Raw genomic sequence first — 19,536 nt, forward strand, 5'->3', positions numbered from 1 at the left:
GGTTTACATTACGATATTCTATTGTTTTTAAATATCACTGGAAATGAGCACAAATGTAAAGGGAACAAATTACAGAGAGAATTTGGGAACACAGAAATTCACATAAGTCTGATGCACGCTAAAATTTCTGGTTTTTACGAACCTGTGTCTGGAGCACGCGGAAGAGTACGTTGTGTCAAGACGGACTGCTTCCGTCGCTTTGAGGAGAGAATAGTCGGGTAGGTTGATTTTCGTTTGCTCGTCGTCACGGGTAGTTTATCACCACCTTACATGAAAGAAAATACAATTTAGAGAAATTACGAAAAATGGGTGAGGTTGCACGATATTAAAAACAAGATGAATACTGTACAAAGTCAAAATATGAATCATCAATAATTTCCCCTCGACTGCTTCTAATACCATAACAGCTTCATCTGAACATTTCATCTTGATCATTATGTATATTGCTTTCCTTTCTTTCCTTCATCATAATACTAGAAACTTTAAATGATAACAATCATTTCGAGGCATGAAACTTTCACAAAATTGCCACTAGCATTCAAAGCACTGAGTACTCCAGAGTGATTGTGTGCTATTTTCTTTCATGAATAAACTAGAAATGTCGCTTTGGCGACTGATGCCTCCGCCATAATGCATGATTCTCCCAATAGGTGTATAGGACAATGTCTTCACAATGTGTGATGAGTTTCACAAAACTGACAAAATATTAAAATGACAGGTTTGTCAGAAATATCGTGAATGTTCACTTTCCTTGAACTTGGTTTGCTATAATTGCCTAAGAGTGCAGGTACCTGTATTTTATTTATTTATTTTTTTATTTTTTTATTTTTTTATTTTTTTATTTTTTTTTTTGGGGGGGGGGGGGGGCATGATTGGGCCCCCTGTATGATCTCAGCCACAATTCGTGCGTTCGTTACAAAAATTGGCACACGCCTCAGTCATGATGCAATCTATAGGGCTGTGTCGTTAAATTTCATTAAATCGCTTTATTTTATTCTATATGAGATAATTATAGTAATTTATGCATAAAATTAGAATTTGGATGGAAATCATTAAATCAAGCCCCCAAACTTCAAAATATTTTGCTGAGGACTCTTTGGTGAATTCCGATTTAATTTAGGTTAAAAAAAAAATTGGTATCAATTTTCTTATGTATTTTATTGATTTTATAATTTCTTATGTATTTTATTGTTCTATTTACTTCTTGTTTTTTATTGTTTTTTCGATGGAAATCATTGGCAACACTATATCAATCATAGGAAACATAAAATTAATCGTTTTTAATCACTACAAGTAGAAATAATGATACAATTACGAATTTCAGATAGAAGCCTGATTTGCATCGGTTTTGTACACAAAATCATGTTTTTGAGCAATTTTCAGTCTGACATGCATTTACATAATGTTGCGTAACTTCGTAACCGCGTACCCGGATGTCACAAATTTGGTCTTAAAAGTTGCCCAAGGCTTCAAGGTAAATTGTCATGAATCGCCATGTGGATGCGTTCTTGCATTGTGGAGATGTCGCGCGAAGCGTCAAGGGGGGGGGGGGGGGGCATTATGGCCTTCCACCAGGTAAGTTAGGGTTAAATGAAACCCAACATTTGTATCATGAAGAATTTACCCTTCTCCTCTTTCTCCTACTATCATAGCTATTGCATTGTAAAAATATACATATTGAACAATATTATTTCTATTTCTATCCTTGACATTACTCCTTGTCTCATCAGTGCCCGTAATCTATTCTTTTAAATTCTTTTATTATGCATGGCTTACGTTACGATATTCTATTGTTTTTAAATATTGCAAATGAGCACAAATGCAAAGGGAACAAATTACAGAGAGAATTTGGGAACACAGAAATTCACATAAGTCTGATGCACGTTAAAATTTCTAGTTTTTACGAACCTGTGTCTGGAGCACGCGGAAGAGTACGTTGTGTCAAGACGGACTGCTTCCGTTGCTTTGAGGAGAGAATAGATGAGTAGGTTGATTTTCGTTTGCTCGTCGTCTGGGGTAGTTTATCACCACCTTACATGAAAGAAAATACAATTTAGAGAAATTACGAAAAATGGGTGAGGTTGCACTATATCAAAAACAAGATGAATACTGTACAAAGTCAAAATATGAATCATCAATAACTTCCCCTCCACTGCTTCTAATACCATAATAGCTTCATCTGAACATTTCATCTTGATCATTGTTATTTTATTATGTATATTGCTTCCCTTTCTTTCCTTCATCATAATACGAGAAACTTTAAATGATAACAATCATTTTGAGGCATGAAACTTTCACAAAATTGCCACTAGCATTCAAAGCATTGAGTACTTCAGAGTGATTGTGTGCTATTTTCTTTCATGAATAAACTAGATATGTCGCTTTGGCGACTGATGCCTCCGCCATAATGCATGATTCTCCCAATAGGTGTATGGTACAATGTCTTCACAATGTGTTTTGACAGTTTCACAAAACTGACAAAATATTAAAATGACAGGTTTGTCAGAAATATCGTGAATGTTCACTTTCCTTGAACTTGGTTTGCTATAATTGCCTAAGAGTGCAGGTACCTGTATTTTATTTATTTATTTTTTTATTTTTTTATTTTTTTATTTTTATTTTTTTTTTTTTTTGGGGGGGGGCATGATTGGGCCCCCCCCGTATGATCTCAGCCACAATTCGTGCGTTCATTACAAAAATTGGCACACGCCTCAGTCATGATGCAATCTATAGGGCTGTGTCGTTAAATTTCATTAAATCGCTTTATTTTATTTTATATGAGATAATTATAGTAATTTATGCATAAAATTAGAATTTGGATGGAAATCATTAAATCAAGCCCCCAAACTTCAAAATATTTTGCTGAGGACTCTTTGGTGAATTCCGATTTAATTTAGGTTAAAAAAAAAATTGGTATCAATTTTCTTATGTATTTTATTGATTTTATAATTTCTTATGTATTTTATTGTTCTATTTACTTCTTGTTTTTTATTGTTTTTTCGATGGAAATCATTGGCAACACTATATCAATCATAGGAAACATAAAATTAATCGTTTTTAATCACTAAAAGTAGAAATAATGATACAATTACGAATTTCAGATAGAAACCTGATTTGCATCGGTTTTGTACACAAAATCATGTTTTTGAGCAATTTTCAGTCCGACATGCATTTACATAATGTTGCGTAACTTCGAAACCGCGTACCCGGACGTCACAAATTTGGTCTTAAAAGTTGCCCAAGGCTTCAAGGTAAATTGTCATGAATCGCCATGTGGATGCGTTCTCGCCATGTGGATGCGTTCTTGCATTGTGGAGATGTCGCGCGAAGCGTCAAGGGGGGGGGGGGGGCATTATGGCCTTCCACCAGGTAAGTTAGGGTTAAATGAAACCCAACATTTGTATCATGAAGAATTTACCCTTCTCCTCTTTCTCCTACTATCATAGCTATTGCATTGTAAAAATCTACATATTGAACAATATTATTTCTATTTCTATCCTTGACATTACTCTTTGTCTCCTCAGTGCCCGTAATCTATTCTTTTAAATTCTTTTATTATGCATGGCTTACATTACGATATTCTATTGTTTTTAAATATTGCAAATGAGCACAAATGCAAAGGGAACAAATTACAGAGAGAATTTGGGAACACAGAAATTCACATAAGTCTGATGCACGTTAAAATTTCAGGTTTTTACGAACCTGTGTCTGGAGCACGCGGAAGAGTACGTTGTGTCAAGACGGACTGCTTCCGTTGCTTTGAGGAGAGAATAGATGAGTAGGTTGATTTTCGTTTGCTCGTCGTCTGGGGTAGTTTATCACCACCTTACATGAAAGAAAATACAATTTAGAGAAATTACGAAAAATGGGTGAGGTTGCACTATATCAAAAACAAGATGAATACTGTACAAAGTCAAAATATGAATCATCAATAACTTCCCCTCCACTGCTTCTAATACCATAATAGCTTCATCTGAACATTTCATCTTGATCATTGTTATTTTATTATGTATATTGCTTCCCTTTCTTTCCTTCATCATAATACGAGAAACTTTAAATGATAACAATCATTTTGAGGCATGAAACTTTCACAAAATTGCCACTAGCATTCAAAGCATTGAGTACTTCAGAGTGATTGTGTGCTATTTTCTTTCATGAATAAACTAGATATGTCGCTTTGGCGACTGATGCCTCCGCCATAATGCATGATTCTCCCAATAGGTGTATGGTACAATGTCTTCACAATGTGTTTTGACAGTTTCACAAAACTGACAAAATATTAAAATGACAGGTTTGTCAGAAATATCTTGAATGTTCACTTTCCTTGAACTTGATTTGCTATAATTGTCTAAGAGTGCAGGTACACGACCTGTATTTGGGGAATTGAGAATTTTTTCTTGACTTCTGACTGACCCTTTTATAAGTTTATGCATTGAGTAATTTTCAAGGTATGAAGAAAGAGTGTAATGACAGTATAAAATATATATATATTTTTTTGCATTTAAACCTGGCCTTTGACCCTTAACCTTTGACCTTTGACCTTCTGGTTGTAAATTTCCCAGAGAATCTCCATTAGGGAATACATGTATATATCAAGTTTTAGTTTTAAAAATAATAATGCAAGCATTGCATATAATAGTATATGAGGGAAATAGTAAAATTTTGAGGAGTTGACCTTGACCTTTGACCCCCGACTATTGACCCATGACCCCTACATTCCCTAGAAAATCCCTGCCAGTCAGTACATGCGTATGTACCAAGTTCCATGAAGACACATTGAAACATTTGCGAGAAAAGTGAAATTGTGACATATTCACCTAACCTTTGACCTTTTGACCTTTGACCTTGTGACATAAAACTCTCTGCAGAATCTTTATGCAGTAGTACATGTCTACACTAAGTTTCAAGAAAATACCTTCGGGCATTGCATGGATATATGGGGGAAATAACAAGATTTTTAGCATTTGACCTTGACCTTTTGACCTCTTGCCAATGTCACTAAAATCTCCTCAGCTAATTGCCCCATCATGCATCATCCTTGGACCAAGTTTGGTGAAAGCTGCTTCATCCAGTTTTGAGTTATCACGTAAACAGATACATTTTAGGATTTGACATTGATCTTTGACATTTGACCTCTGTCCAATTTCACTCAAAAACTAATCAAGTAATTGTCCCATCATACATCATCCTCAGACAAAGTTTGGAGAAATTTGCTGAATCCAGTCTTGAGTTATCGCGTAAACAGATACAATTTAATGATTTGACCTTGACCTTTGACCTTTGGCTGATTTCACCCAAAATCTATGAAGTAATTGCCCCATCATACTTTATACTTGGACCAAGTTTGGTAAAATTTAGTCAATATTACTCAAGTTATCGCGTAAACAAATGCGGACGGACGTACGTATAAGACGTACGTACAGACATATGGACATACGGACAGACGGACAGACAACCCGAAAACATAATGCCTCCGGCACCACTTCGTGGCGGAGGCATAAAAAACAAGATGAACAAAAACTCTAAATTTGAATTGTTAAGCCTTCTACTGCTTCTCATACCTTAAAGGGAAGCAGTCCTGAGATTTTCACTGTACTGATAATTAAGAAGAGTAAAAAATATAAACTTTCACCAATTTATACGCTTGGACATCAAAAATTGTCTCCGTACGCGATTTTTGAAAAATAATTCCTGCAAGCGATCGTGAAAGAGCCGGCAAAAAGATGCTACGTAGTGCATGCCCTACTCACCAAGTTGACAGCCGTGCCTCTAAAACCAATTTAAGTGTTCAAATGATTAGTTGCAATTTCATCATATAATGTGAAAGTTTGTGGTTTTATAATTTCAAACAAAATATTTCAAGCGTAGATATATATAATTTACGAAAAATTGATATTGTAAACATAAATTTATATGTATTTTTAAACCAAATATACCATGAACTTGACATCAAATAGGCACGGTCGTTTTCTAGCTTCCGTCCGTGTTGCATACTTCTTAGCGTAGAAACCACTCTCGCGCGCAAATCCTTACCATACCAATGTATACATACACAGTACACTCGATCGACTCCGTCCAGTCGATTTTGGCATTCAAACCGAAGATAACCTGTGCATGAGAGAGTCGAATTCTTCAAAGAAAATATTGTTTGTATCTCAATATTTCTGTAAGTAGTCAGATAATCGCCTTTCCTCGAAAAAAAAAAATATGACGTGAGCCAGGAAGGGTAAACACAGGGGGTCGTAGGGATATGATTTCGCTCCACTTTGCCGTGCATGTCCAGTCGGCACTGGCAGCAGCTAGCTCAGTGGCACTGTACTGCAGTCCAACCCCGGCTGCAGGCCCACGGTAAATTAAACATAGCTAGCCACTTTCCTTACCTCTCTACGCTTTTTTCCCTCGGTTCTCTTCGAAGTCGATGCTCGAGGTATTTCTGTTTTATAACTCATGTGAGCAAATGGTCAGGATTGCATCTGGTTTCAGGAGTTTTCTCGGTTTATAACCGAGGGCCACAGCCTGCCGGTCCACGTAAAAACATCGCTTCACAAATTGTCCACGCACAGGCAGGTCACAACACGATTTCGAGATTTTGTAGGCCCTAAGTTTCTTATGCTCGGCATCGTTGTACCGATATTTCCCAGCCACACAGCTCACCTTTCACGATACTTTTGTTGGTCTGGGACGGAAAAAAGGATTTTCCTGGGAAATTTTCTGCACGATTCGAGCAAAACTACTGATGTAAGATAGCCTGACCAGACGACGCTGAATGCGGTCGCCCCTGTAGTGTACTAGCAGGCCTGTGTAGAATCGTTTCTACCTACAAATATGTACACTCTGTACGTACTATATATAGAACATGCATAAGCGGCGACAGGTAGGGCTGCAGCTGCGCTTGAGACTGGAAAAGTGCGAAGGGCAAACCGCGTACGGGGTGCGTACGCGTATCTACCGTAGATCTATCATCTAGTTGTACCGTCCACACGTGCGAATATAATACACAATACATACACACACACACAAACACACACACACACACACACACACAACGTAGAAACAATGTCAAATACGAGTCGGAGTAGCCACCGACGTCTTCATGCATCCGGGTAAACTAGGGAGCGTACGGATAACGAGCAGAACACGGCTGGGATGAGTTGTGCATCGACGACGTATGACTCTCCGCCAAGACTTGCTCATTAGCATATTCACCATGCAGAGTCACACTTTTTCAACCAAAATGTACGAGCTTATTTGGTGATTTTAAAGTTTGTTTTTGGTGAAAGTAGTTCATTGGAGGTACCAACAACAACATATTTTTTTAAATTTAATAGCTTTAATAGCTACAGTCAAACCTGCCTTAGCGGCCACCTGTCTATAGCGGTCACTGAAAAATTCCCCCCCCCCCGAGAAAAGCCCTGTTAAAGACCCTGTGTATAGCGGCCACCTGTCTAACGCGGCCAGCGGCCACAAATTTTGTTTCCCGTTATAGCTTTTAACCTGTCAGGAGCGGCCAATGAGCTGATAATTCAGCGTGTTTTTCTGTTTTTAGTAGATGTGCCAGTCATTCACGGCAACGTTCAGTGATCGCCATCGCTGCATTCATCTCTCATTTAGTCTCAAGCTTTCTCCACGACTGTACACGTGCTACTGTGCAACAATAATTATTTCAAGAACATTGTTCAATGCAAAAAACACACATATGCATACGTATACGCATGTACATGCACATGTATGTACCCGGTACTTATAGATGTATACAACAATGATACATTTGTAGGCAATGCACACAAAGTTGGAAAACCTGTCTATAGCGGCCACCTGTATATAACAGCCACTTTTTTCGTTTCCCTTGGGTGGCCGCTACAGACAGGTTTGACTGTACTATGATTTGATCATTGTTATTTGTTATCTATATTGTTAATACTGCTTTTCTTTCATTGCTAGACTCAAGTGTTATTTATGTGTTTATTTTACCATCAAGTGCAGTGTTTATAATACCATGGTAAAGTATTAATGACGACTTTCGACTTTCGAGGCATGCAACTTTTGCAAATTGCCACTGCCATTCAATGCATTGAGTAGACCAGAGCTTTTGCGTGCTACTGTATTTTCAGTCATAAATCTTGGCAAAACTTGCAAAAGTTTTGTACATGCTGAGATTTTGGGTTTTATAGTATCCCACCTGAGACTGGAGCTTGAGGAAGAAGATTTGGGGAGTCGTAAAGCTTCTGTATATCTCTGGATGAAATAGTGAATAAGACACCTTTCTTCTGGCGAGCTCTATCACTGCCTGAAACAGAATAAAATTCAAGTCAGATTAGATTTGAAAAATATAATACATCCAGAAATACTTCAAATCGAATGTGGTGAACATTGGAAATTTGTGACAACAAAATAAAAACAATTAAGTATGCACTCGTTTCTCTTTCATTCTGAGATTGGCTTCATAAACTCCTTTAAAGCAACGATGAATTTCATCACACCATTACTTATGAAGATTCACACAAAGCATTATAACTGATTTCATACTGATAAAAGTTCAGAGATTTAAGAAGGATTTCTGTCTCAAATAGTAGTGAAATAAAAGAAAGAGGCTTCTCAAGCGGCTTATGGCCAAATAGGTGTCTCGGTCTCAAGTGCACTGGTTAAGTAGAACAGGGGGAGGGGGGTACAACGGAGGCTGAGATCATTTGAAAAACACAGAAATATGTCATAAGGAGCCAATCTGCTTTGAGCAATTGCGAAGGGACAGAGCTTGTGAGATTGCTGTGTAAATCCTCTCTCAAATTGTGCAGCAAAATTTGGCAAGCAAAAAAGAACTACAAATGTCGCTATGGCGACTGATGCCTCCGCCATAATGCATGATTCTCCCAATATAGTAGACGGCGAGTTGTAATGTTCTTAAAATTTTCTGTAGATTTTGATTTTTTGTGCTATTTCCCCTATTTTGGGGGTGCTGAACACGAATCCACTTGTTGCCATTTTTCTAACCGACGTCTTCACCCGTTGCCATGGCAACACATTATTTTCCTTAAAAGAACATGTATTCTTCAATAAAAATCATAAAAACATGATGTAAACACCAAAATATGTCATTATAAATCCTTTTTAATTAGACTTGAGAAAGAATACAATTTTCATGATGTCATGGTTACCTTATAGCAATGACGGTTACCATGGCAACAACTATTTATAAAGAAAAATCATATTTTTCATGAAAAGGCAAGAAAACATGACAAGATTGAGTGGAATATTTATAATAAATTACTATCTAGATTATCAGCTTATTTTTCCACTATGTTAATTTCATATCATTTTCGTTGCTATAGCAACAACATGACAAAAGCTGCCTTTTAAAGAAAAATTAAGCATTGCGATTGAAAGAAAAGCAAGAATACGTCCATAGATGATAAATTTCTGTATAGTGAGATTTTTTAGCTATTTCCTTTATTTTGTCGGTGCCAAACACGAATCGAACTATTGCCATATTTCTAAATGACATCTTTAGCCGTTGCCATGGCAACAAATTATTTTCTTTGAAATAACATGTATTCTTCATTAAACATCACTAAAGCATGCTAAAAACACCAAAATAAATCAATATAAACATATAACTCTTCAATCAAATTAAAACACACAATTTCCGACTGTCACAGCAACCTCATAGCAATAACGGTTGCCATGGTAACAGCTAATTTTTAAAAGAAAATGATTTTTTTCATCAAAAAGCATGAAAAGATGAAAAGTTTGAGTAGCATACTCATTACAAATTGCTATGATAATTATCAGCTTTTTTTCACTACGTTCACGCCACATTATTATCGTTGCTATGGCAACAACTTTTTTTTTCCCTAGAAAGGAGAAGTACCCAAGTAAAAGAAAAACTAGAGAAATAAATAATCAATTTTTGTAGAGTTTAATTTTTCAGCCCTTTTTTTTTTTTACTCCTTTGGGAATGCTGAAAAGGAATCCACCCATGGCCACTTTTCTAAATGATGTCTTCAGCCGTTACCATGGCAACAAATTATTTTCTTTAAAAGAACATGTGTTTTTCATTAACATCATAAAAACATGTTGTTAAGGCCAAAATATGTCATTATATGTGACCGTGCACCTCAAAATGAACATAAAGTCGCACACACTGATTTAGCGTGAGGACTGAAAATAAGTGAAATTGGTCAACCTAGCCGAACTTGACTTTTTCATACTTTCTGAAAGAGCGGGTCTCCTTTTACATTATGCTAAAATTTGGTATCATAAAACGGGCAGGAAAGTGTGTTTTTTTAGAAGTTTATCTTGAACATTTTTGGTAGAATAGTGTGATTAGGTGTGTCTTTAGAATCCCTTTTTCATTTCTGAAAAACCTTGTCCACACTCTTCACTTTCAACTCTAATAACTTTTGAAAGGATGATGCTACTGCTTTGAAAGTTGGCATTAATTATGGACAGAATGTGTTGATGAGGCATGTTTAATTTCAGTTTAATTTGATTATCCCTTCATTGTTGTTACTCTGGTGGTTTACTTCCTGTTTTTTGTCCCATTCATCGCACAGCCAGCATGGTTTGGTAAAGATTAAGCGCTTGAAAAGACACTGTACTTTAGAGCCTGTTTTCTCAGTTCACACTTTTCCTGAGTTTGTGCTTTCTTTCCAATATTTAGATAGGTTAGGAGAGTCCATTTGATTTGAGTTATACATCATTTTAAAGCCTAAAGTCTGCTCTTTCAGAATATGGTCTGGCGAATTTTGTTTGTTTTGAGGTGCAGTGTCACATATACATTTTTCCTCAATTAATAAAAACAATCCCTTTTTTCAATTACATTGATACCTCATAGCAATGACAGTTGCCATAGTAACAATTCCTAAAAAGAAAATGCTAATATTTTGATGAAAAAAATTGAAAAAATGACGAGACTGAGTACCATATTCATTACAAATTTCTATCAGCTTTTGTTTTCACAACGTTAATTCCACATCATTTCTGTTGCCATAGCAATAACATGAGAAAAAAATGTGTTTTTTTTTGAGGATTACAGTTCTATAGCAATCTGTTGGGAATTACTATAGAGGAGGTAGCATAGTCATTTAAGGTTATCAATTGTCTTGAAGACGTACATTTATGCTGAAACAGAGTACATCATGACGAGAAAATTGGAACTTTTGGGGAGGTTTTTAGACATTTGTGTTGCTTATTATTTGTATTTTATGTTTCCTGGGTATATCTATAGTTTAAAAAATCTATTTCTTAACATGGTTGTTGCGATATAGGAACAAAAATGATGTGAACAGAATTATATATGGCTAGTAGTGTTGCTCATTTGTATTCAAAAGTTAGGCCATAATTTCACATTTTTTTCTTGAAGATTTTTTTCTACATAAATTGATGCATTTCCATGGCAACCATGTTAAATATTAACCATTAGTTCGGATATGGATATTTAAGGTTTTAAAGGTGCAATGTGATCAGAAATTCAGGAAGCTGACTAAATTTTTGTGTTTTTACTTTTTTTTTGTTTAGTGTATTCTTTCCTTCCTTACCTGCATAAATAACGTTAATTTTTTCTTTAAAAAGCAGTTTTCTCATGTTAATTCTATAGCATGAAGAACGAAGTGGGGTGACTATAGTGAAAAAAAAACTGACAGTAAATTGTTATAAATATATTACTCAATCTTGTCATTTTTTATGTTTTTCATAATAAATTGTTATTACCATGACAACTGTCATTGCTATGAGGTAACCATGAAATTGAAAAATCGTGATGTTTTACTGAATTAAAGAGACATGTTTATTTTGACACATTTTGGTGTTAACAGCATGTTTTCATAATGTTTAAAGAAGAACACATGTTCTTTTAAAGAAAATAATTTGTTGCCATGGCAACGGCTGAAGACATTTTAAAAAATGACCACGTACAGGTGCATTCCTGTTCACCATCCCCAAAAGAGATGAAAAAGCACAAAAGATTTAAACTTTTCTGAAATTGATCACTTGTTTATTTTATTCTTTCTTTCCTTTTAAATGAAACAGTTCTTCTTTCTATGAAAGAAAGTTTTCCTCATGTTTTTGCTATAGCAACGATAATAATGTGAGATTAGCATAGGAAAAAAAAAGCTGACAATCATAGTTAGACCCTAACTGGTAATGAAATAACTTTTTCAATCAATCTTTTCATAATTTCATGCTTTTTGATTAAAAAAAAACATTATTTTCTTTAAAAAATAGCTGTTACCATGGTGACCGTCATCATTATGAGGTAGCTGTGATATTCAGAAATTGTGATATTTAAAGGGATAGTACAGTATTGGTGGAGATAAGAATTGGGCTTTTAGATTTTTGCAAGCTACCAAGAAAACACTTATGAAATAGTACAGAGCATACCCTTTTAAGAGGAATTCAAACTTTATTTGATGAAAATTGGGTTTTGAATGACTGAAACATCCAAAAACAAAGTAAAACAAAGTGATCGTAACAAAATGTGGGTCCCACACTTTATTAGAATCGCTCTGTTTTGGATATCTCAGCCATTTCAAAACCAATTTTCATCAAATAAACGATGAATTCCACATGGAATTACATGCTCTTTAATATTTCACAAGAGGTTTCTCATTATCTCACCAAAAAATGTTAGAAACCTGAAATTAGGCCTCAACCAAAACTATACCATCCCTTTAATTCAATCAGAGAAATATGTTCATATTAACATCTGTTGGAAATTACAGTAAGTTTTTATAATGTTTAATGAGGAATACATGTTCTTTTAAAGAAAATAATTTGTTGCCATGGCAACGGTTAAATATGTCAATTAGAAATATGGCAACAGGTGGATTCGCGTACGGCACTCCCAAAATAAAGGAAAGAACACAAAAAAATCGAACTCTTACAGAAATGTATTATCTACGGATTTACTTCATTCTTACTTTCCTGTTAATTGAAATACCTATTTTTTCTTTAAAAGGCAGTTTTTGTCATCTTGTTGCTATAGCAACGAAAAGGAAGTGAAATGAACATAATGGGAAAGAGGTGATAGTCATGATAGTAGTTAGTAATCAATATTCCATCCGATCTTGTCACATTTTCTTGCTTTTTCATGAAAGTATCACAACTTTCTTTAAAATAGTTGTTACCATGGCAACCATCTTTGCTATGAGGTAACCATGGCGTTATAAGAATTGCGATTTTTAATTTGATTAAAGAGATGTTTAGATTGATTTATTTTGGTGTTTACTGCATGTTTTTATGATGTTTTTGATAAAGAATATACGTTCTTTTAATGGTAATGATAAAAAAATTATATAATATAATATAATAAACAAAAATTGATCATTTATTTATCTAGTTTTTCTTTTAACGGGATACTTCTCCTTTCTAGGGAAAAAAGTTGTTGCCATAGCAACGATAATAATGTGGCATGAACGTAGTGAAAAAAGCTGATGATTATCATAGCAATTTTTAATGAGTATGCTACTCAAACTTTCCATCTTTTCATGCTTTTTGATGAAAAAATCATTTTCTTTTAAAAAATAGCTGTTACCATGGCAACCGTTATTGCTATGAGGTTGCTGTGACAGTCGGAAATTGTGAGTTTTAATTTGATTGAAGCGTGATACGTTTATATTGACTTATTTTGGTGTTTTTAGCATGCATTTGTGATGTTTAATGAAGAATACATGTCATATCAAAGAAAATACTTTGTTGCCATGGCAACGGCTACAGATGTCATTTAGAAATATGGCAACAGGTCGATTCGTGTTTGGCACCGACAAAATAAAGGAAATAGCTCCAAAAAATCTCACTATACAGAAATTTATCATCTATGGACGTATTCTTGCTTTTCTTTCAATCGCAATGCTTAATTTTTCTTTAAAAGGCAGCTTTTGTCATGTTGTTGCTATAGCAACGAAAATGATGTGAAATTAACATGGTGGAAAAATAAGCTGACAATCTAGATAGTAATTTATGATGAATATTCCACTCAATCTTGTCATGTTTTCTTGCCTTTTCATGAAAAATATGATTTTTCTTTGTAAATAGTTGTTGCCATGGTAACCGTCATTGCTATAAGGTAACCATGACATCATGAAAATTGTACTCTTTCTCAAGTCTAATTAAAAAGGATTTATAATGACATATTGTGGTGTTTACATCATGTTTTTATGATTTTTATTGAAGAATATATGTTCTTTTAAGGAAAATAATGCGTTGCCATGGCAACGGGTGAAGACGTCTGTTAGAAAAATGGCAACAAGTGGATTCGTGTTCAGCACCCCCAAAATAGGGGAAATAGCACAAAAATTCAAAATCTACAGAAAATTTTAAGAACACCCCAATATTGTGACAACTCGCCGTCTACTAATAGGCGTATAGTAACAATGTCTTCACAATGTGTGATCCATGACAGTTTCACATAACTGGCAAAATATTGAAATGACAGGTTTGTCAGAAATGTCTTGAACTGGGTTTGCTATAATTTTCTAAGAGTGCAGGTATACATATTTGGGAAATTGAGAATTTTTACTTGAATTCTGACAGACCTTTTTATAAGTTTACTAAGTATGCATTGATTAATTTCCAAGGTATGAAGAAAGAGTGTAATGACGGTACAAAACAGATTTTTTTATTTTTTTTATTTTTTTTATTTTTTATTTTTTTATCTATCTATTTTTTTTTTTTTTTTTTTGGGGGGGGAGCATTGAAACCTGGCCTTTGACCCTTAACCTTTGACCTTTGACCTTCTGGCTGGAAATTTCCCAGAGAATCTCCATTAGGTAATGCATGCATTAAGTCTTGAAACTACATGTAATAATGCAAGCATTGCATATGTAGTATATGAGGGAAATAGTAAAATTTTGAGGAGTTGACCTTGACCTTTGACCCCTGAACATTGACCCATGACCCCTAAATTCCCTAGATAATCCCTGCCAGTCAGTACATGCGTGGGTACCAAGTTCCACAAAGATTCATTGAACCATTTGCGAAAAAAGTAATATTGCAACATTTTCACCTAACCTTTGACCTTTTGACCTTTGACCTTATGACATGAAACTCTCTCTGGAGAATCTTTACGCAGTAGTACATGTTCACACCAAGTTTCAAGAAAATACCTTTGGGCATTGCATAGATATGGGGGAAATTGAAACATTTGTAGCATTTGACCTTGACCTTTTGACCTTTGACCTCTTGCCAATGTCACTAAAATCTACTCAACTAAGTGTCCCATCATACATCATCCTTGGGCCAAGTTTGGTGAAAGCTGCTTCATCCAGTTTTGAGTTATCACATAAACAGATAAATTTTAGGATTTGACCTTGATCTTTGACCTTTGACCTCTGTCCGATTTCACTGAAAAACTAATCAAGTAATTGTCCCATCATACATCATCCTCCAACAAAGTTTGGTGAAATTTGCTCCATCCAGTCTTGAGTTATTGCGTAAACGAATACAATTTCATGATTTGACCTTGACCTTTGACCTTTAGCCGATTTCACCCAAAATCAATCAAATAATTGCCCCATCATACTTCATGCTTGGACCAAGTTTGGTAAAATTCCAATAAATATTACTCAAGTTATCGCGTATTAAAACGAAAGCGGACGTACGGACGGACGTACGGACGTACGGACGGGTGTACGGACGTACGGACGGACGGACAACCCGAAAACTTAATGCCTCCGGCACCACTTCGTGGCGGAGGCATAAAAATGGCTACAATTAACAAATCAATTAAATTTTTTTTTTCATAAGTGACTCCTTGAAATTGAAGCTCGTGGTAGAAAAAAAGCCCTATACAGTGTAGTTTCCAACCAGCTAGAAATAAAAATTGTGTCTTTTAGTGGTTCCTCCACTCTTATCTGATTTTTCTCTGATGTGAGGACTGTGACTTGTGGCTGCTTTTGACATGACAGGTCACAAATATCAGAGAAACTGGACTTCTGTAGCTCTTTGTCAATCAAAAGATGTACTGGTTTAACCCTATAAGGGCCGCGCTATAATTCTGTAACGCGAGAAGGCCTCGTCGCGAGGCCTCTTGACTTTGTTTGTTCAAGTCTCGCGCAACTTTTGAGACTTTTGCGAAGCCATGCTCATTTTTGTAACGGAATGTCGCCCCAAAACGGGCACAATTTTGTGATTTTGTGCACATTTCCTATGGAAAATGGTGCTCTGTCATGAAAGTCATAAAAACCTGATTATTTTTGCAAATAATCACTTTCATTGATTAATTTTGTGCTAATTATGGTATAAAAGTGGTCAATGACAATTTCCAATGAAAAAACAACTTTAGACAAAACAAAAGTTGGAAAACAAAGAAATAGATAAGAAATTCTGAAAATGAAATACCTAAGAATTGAAATGAGTTTTGGAAGTTTTTGTGATGTACAATTGTTGAACATATGCTAAAACAGATTTACAGATCAAAAATTTGACTCTCAATGCTTTTAATTAGGCTAAAATATGATCATGAGCTTAATTTGCATAACTAATTCATTAAAATTAAATTGATTGTTTCAAAAAAACCTTATGACACAATCTTGTAGATTATGACATGGGTCTCACGCATGCAAAATTTTACCGCAATCGCACCATTGATGGCAAAATCCATCCCCCCGGTCTGAGCATAGCCAAAAAAGCCCAGCCTTTTTAGGGTTAATTGTACTTGTAGATGGTGTATCTGAAGGAATTTTCTTCAGCTGAAATCTTTATCATGAGAGAGTGTCTGTGATTAAGCCAAGTATTCTTTCCTGACAATGGCGTTGGCCATGAAAAAGCCCTCTTATGCTCGTCATTTCAATAACAATTTAACATCACAATGTCTCGCACAAGTGCCTGCCCAGGGTGGGCACAACTCTCTCTATAGCAATTAAAAGGGACTGTACAGTAGTGGTTGAGGTGGGATTCATGCTTTGAACATTCCTAAGTGAGATAATGAGAAACCTCTTTATCAAATATGAAAGAGCATGTGATTTTACGGAGGATTCAACGTCTATTTGATGAAAATTGTTTTTCAAATGGCTTAGATATCCCCAAAAGTGATAATAATAAAAGGTGACATCCCCCACCTTTATTAGGATCTCTTTGATTCACCTTGTGTTTGGATATCTCAGCCACTTCAAAACTGATTTTCATCAAGTAAACTTTTGATATCCCTTAGAATTGCATGCTCTTTGACATCTCAAAGAGTGGTTTCTGAATATCTTGCAAAACATTAAAAGCTAAATCCTCACCCTGATCAGAACTGTACACACCCTTCAACCTTTTAGCAACTGAAGATTCCATACAGTCATGTAATGTTCTATTGTTCAATGAAAAGTACGGTAATATTACTCGCAAAATTATGCAAGATAGATCAATTCATGTTAATTTTCATCTATTTCAAATTATGTTAATTTGAAAGCCTCTTTAATAAGACTTAAACAAGAGACTTGTGGGTCACAGATATAATTCTGATATCCTTTGTTGACCTCTGATGTTTTCAACTTATCCAATTATATATTAAACACTGTATATATAAACAAAAACAGTAAGGCATAAAACCACACAAAAAAGCATCACACAGTTTCAGGCAATTCAGTGACTAATGGGTAATGGCATCATTTTCCAGATGTTTTGATATATCATTTATCTTTTGATTTATTATTTACATTTTGATTTATTATCTATATTTTGATTTATTATCTATTATTTATCTATTTATCATTTACTTATTCACTTATTCATTTATTTATTTACTTATTTATTCATTCATTTATCTATCTATTTATTCATTCATTCATTTATTTATTCATTTATTCATTTATTCATAACTTTCATGGAAGCTGGGCTTTAGAGTATCTAACCTTGGTCCGGGCCACGAGGCAGAGAACCCACAAGCAGGTATTTCTTCTTTTGCGCTGTGGCTGCAGTTGAAGATGAGGCACCTTTGTTCTTCTCCTGGGGCGCTTTATCACCACCTTCAAAAGGAAGAAAATTCAAGTTTCAGCCGTTGAGGGAAAATGGACAAAGATGCAATCGTATCAAAAACAAGGTAAATGTAAAAGTTATACTGTAAAAGTGGTTATTTTCGCACAACTGATTTTTCGCGCAAGGCCGGATCAGAAGAGTTTCGCATGTTTTTAATTCCTCGGAATCAAGACATTACGCACAGGAATGTATGGCAAGCAAAGATATTCGTGTGCTTTTATTTTCGCGCTAGTTTCTGGTTGCGCAAAATGCGCGAAAATTTCAACACCACGAAAATTTCCACTTTTGCAGTAATCCGATCATCTGTCCAAATAAGGTGTCCCCTCCCATCCTCCCACAAGGATGAAACTTGAAAAATGAAACCCCAAATTTGAATCATCATTGATTTCCACTTTACATCTCAGGTCGCCTAGCTTCAAACTTTGAGACAGGAAACTTTTGCAAATTGGAGCCTACGTTCTTTTTTGCTGCACACAAACTCCAAGAATCAGCACTGACATTCAATACATTGTTTAAAATATTGCACACATTTTGCTTCCGCTACTCTGGGCTCCTTGAGCAATTTGTGGAAGTTTCATTCATGCAAATTTTCTCCATCGAAGTGAATTTCAGCATTTAATGATAATGATAATGAATAACATTTATATGGAGCGCTTAATACTGATGTTTCTAAGCGCATCAATCCGGGGAAAAAACAAAGAAAAAATATATTGTAAAAGTAAAATGCAGCATTATGTACATATCATAATACAACAGCAACAACAACAGCAGAATTAAGGTTGTGTAGTTTGTGTAGTCGTACAAGTTTTCAACAATGACTTAAACCTATCAGCATTTTCAGCGTTACTAATATAGAAAGGGAGTTTATTCCAAAGGAGTGGGAAATAACAGAAAAAGCCCTATCACCATAACGTGTACAGGTGCGGGGACCATGTGATAATTGGAGAGTGAAAGAAGAACGGAGAGAACGGGTTGAAGTGGAGAGATTGGAGAACTGGAGTAATGTGGTCAGATCTTTTTGTGAGGGTCATAAGCCTAGCAGCTGTATTTTGAATTCTTTGAAGTGGCGCAGTACTTGGAAGCAGGCTGGAGACCAACAAGAAGGGAATTGCAGTAGTCAAGATGAGAGGAAACAAATGCATGGATGAGACATTCAGTGGAAGACTGATCCAATAACTTACAGATTTTTAATACCAATTTTACAAACACCCCAAGCAGCAGAACGACATGAATTCCTAATATGTTGTTGAAAGTTCAGATGCTTATCTACAATAACTCTTGAGATCTCTGACGGATGGACTGAGAGATTTATACCGGAAAAATAAATTTCTGAAAAAAAAAAAAATTTGGAGGATTCCTACTCTAACATCAATGAGTAGGTCCTGAGAGATCATCTCTCCAAAGTTGGTGTTTTTATCCACCATGTATAACGGTAATTCCACTCTGCTACCCGACTATATGGTGGACTCCCAATTTAACAAAGTCAGCAGGACCAGCAGTTTCCACATTTAGTGAGATCAAAATTCTGTTATAAATATGTTCTTTACAAACAGTACTGTACAGTACAAACAGTATTGTAATAGC

This window comes from Diadema antillarum, unplaced genomic scaffold (assembly GCF_040938485.1).
Source record: "Diadema antillarum isolate AM-2024a unplaced genomic scaffold, OU_Dant_1.0 seq00001565_RagTag, whole genome shotgun sequence".
NCBI lineage: Eukaryota > Metazoa > Echinodermata > Echinoidea > Diadematoida > Diadematidae > Diadema > Diadema antillarum.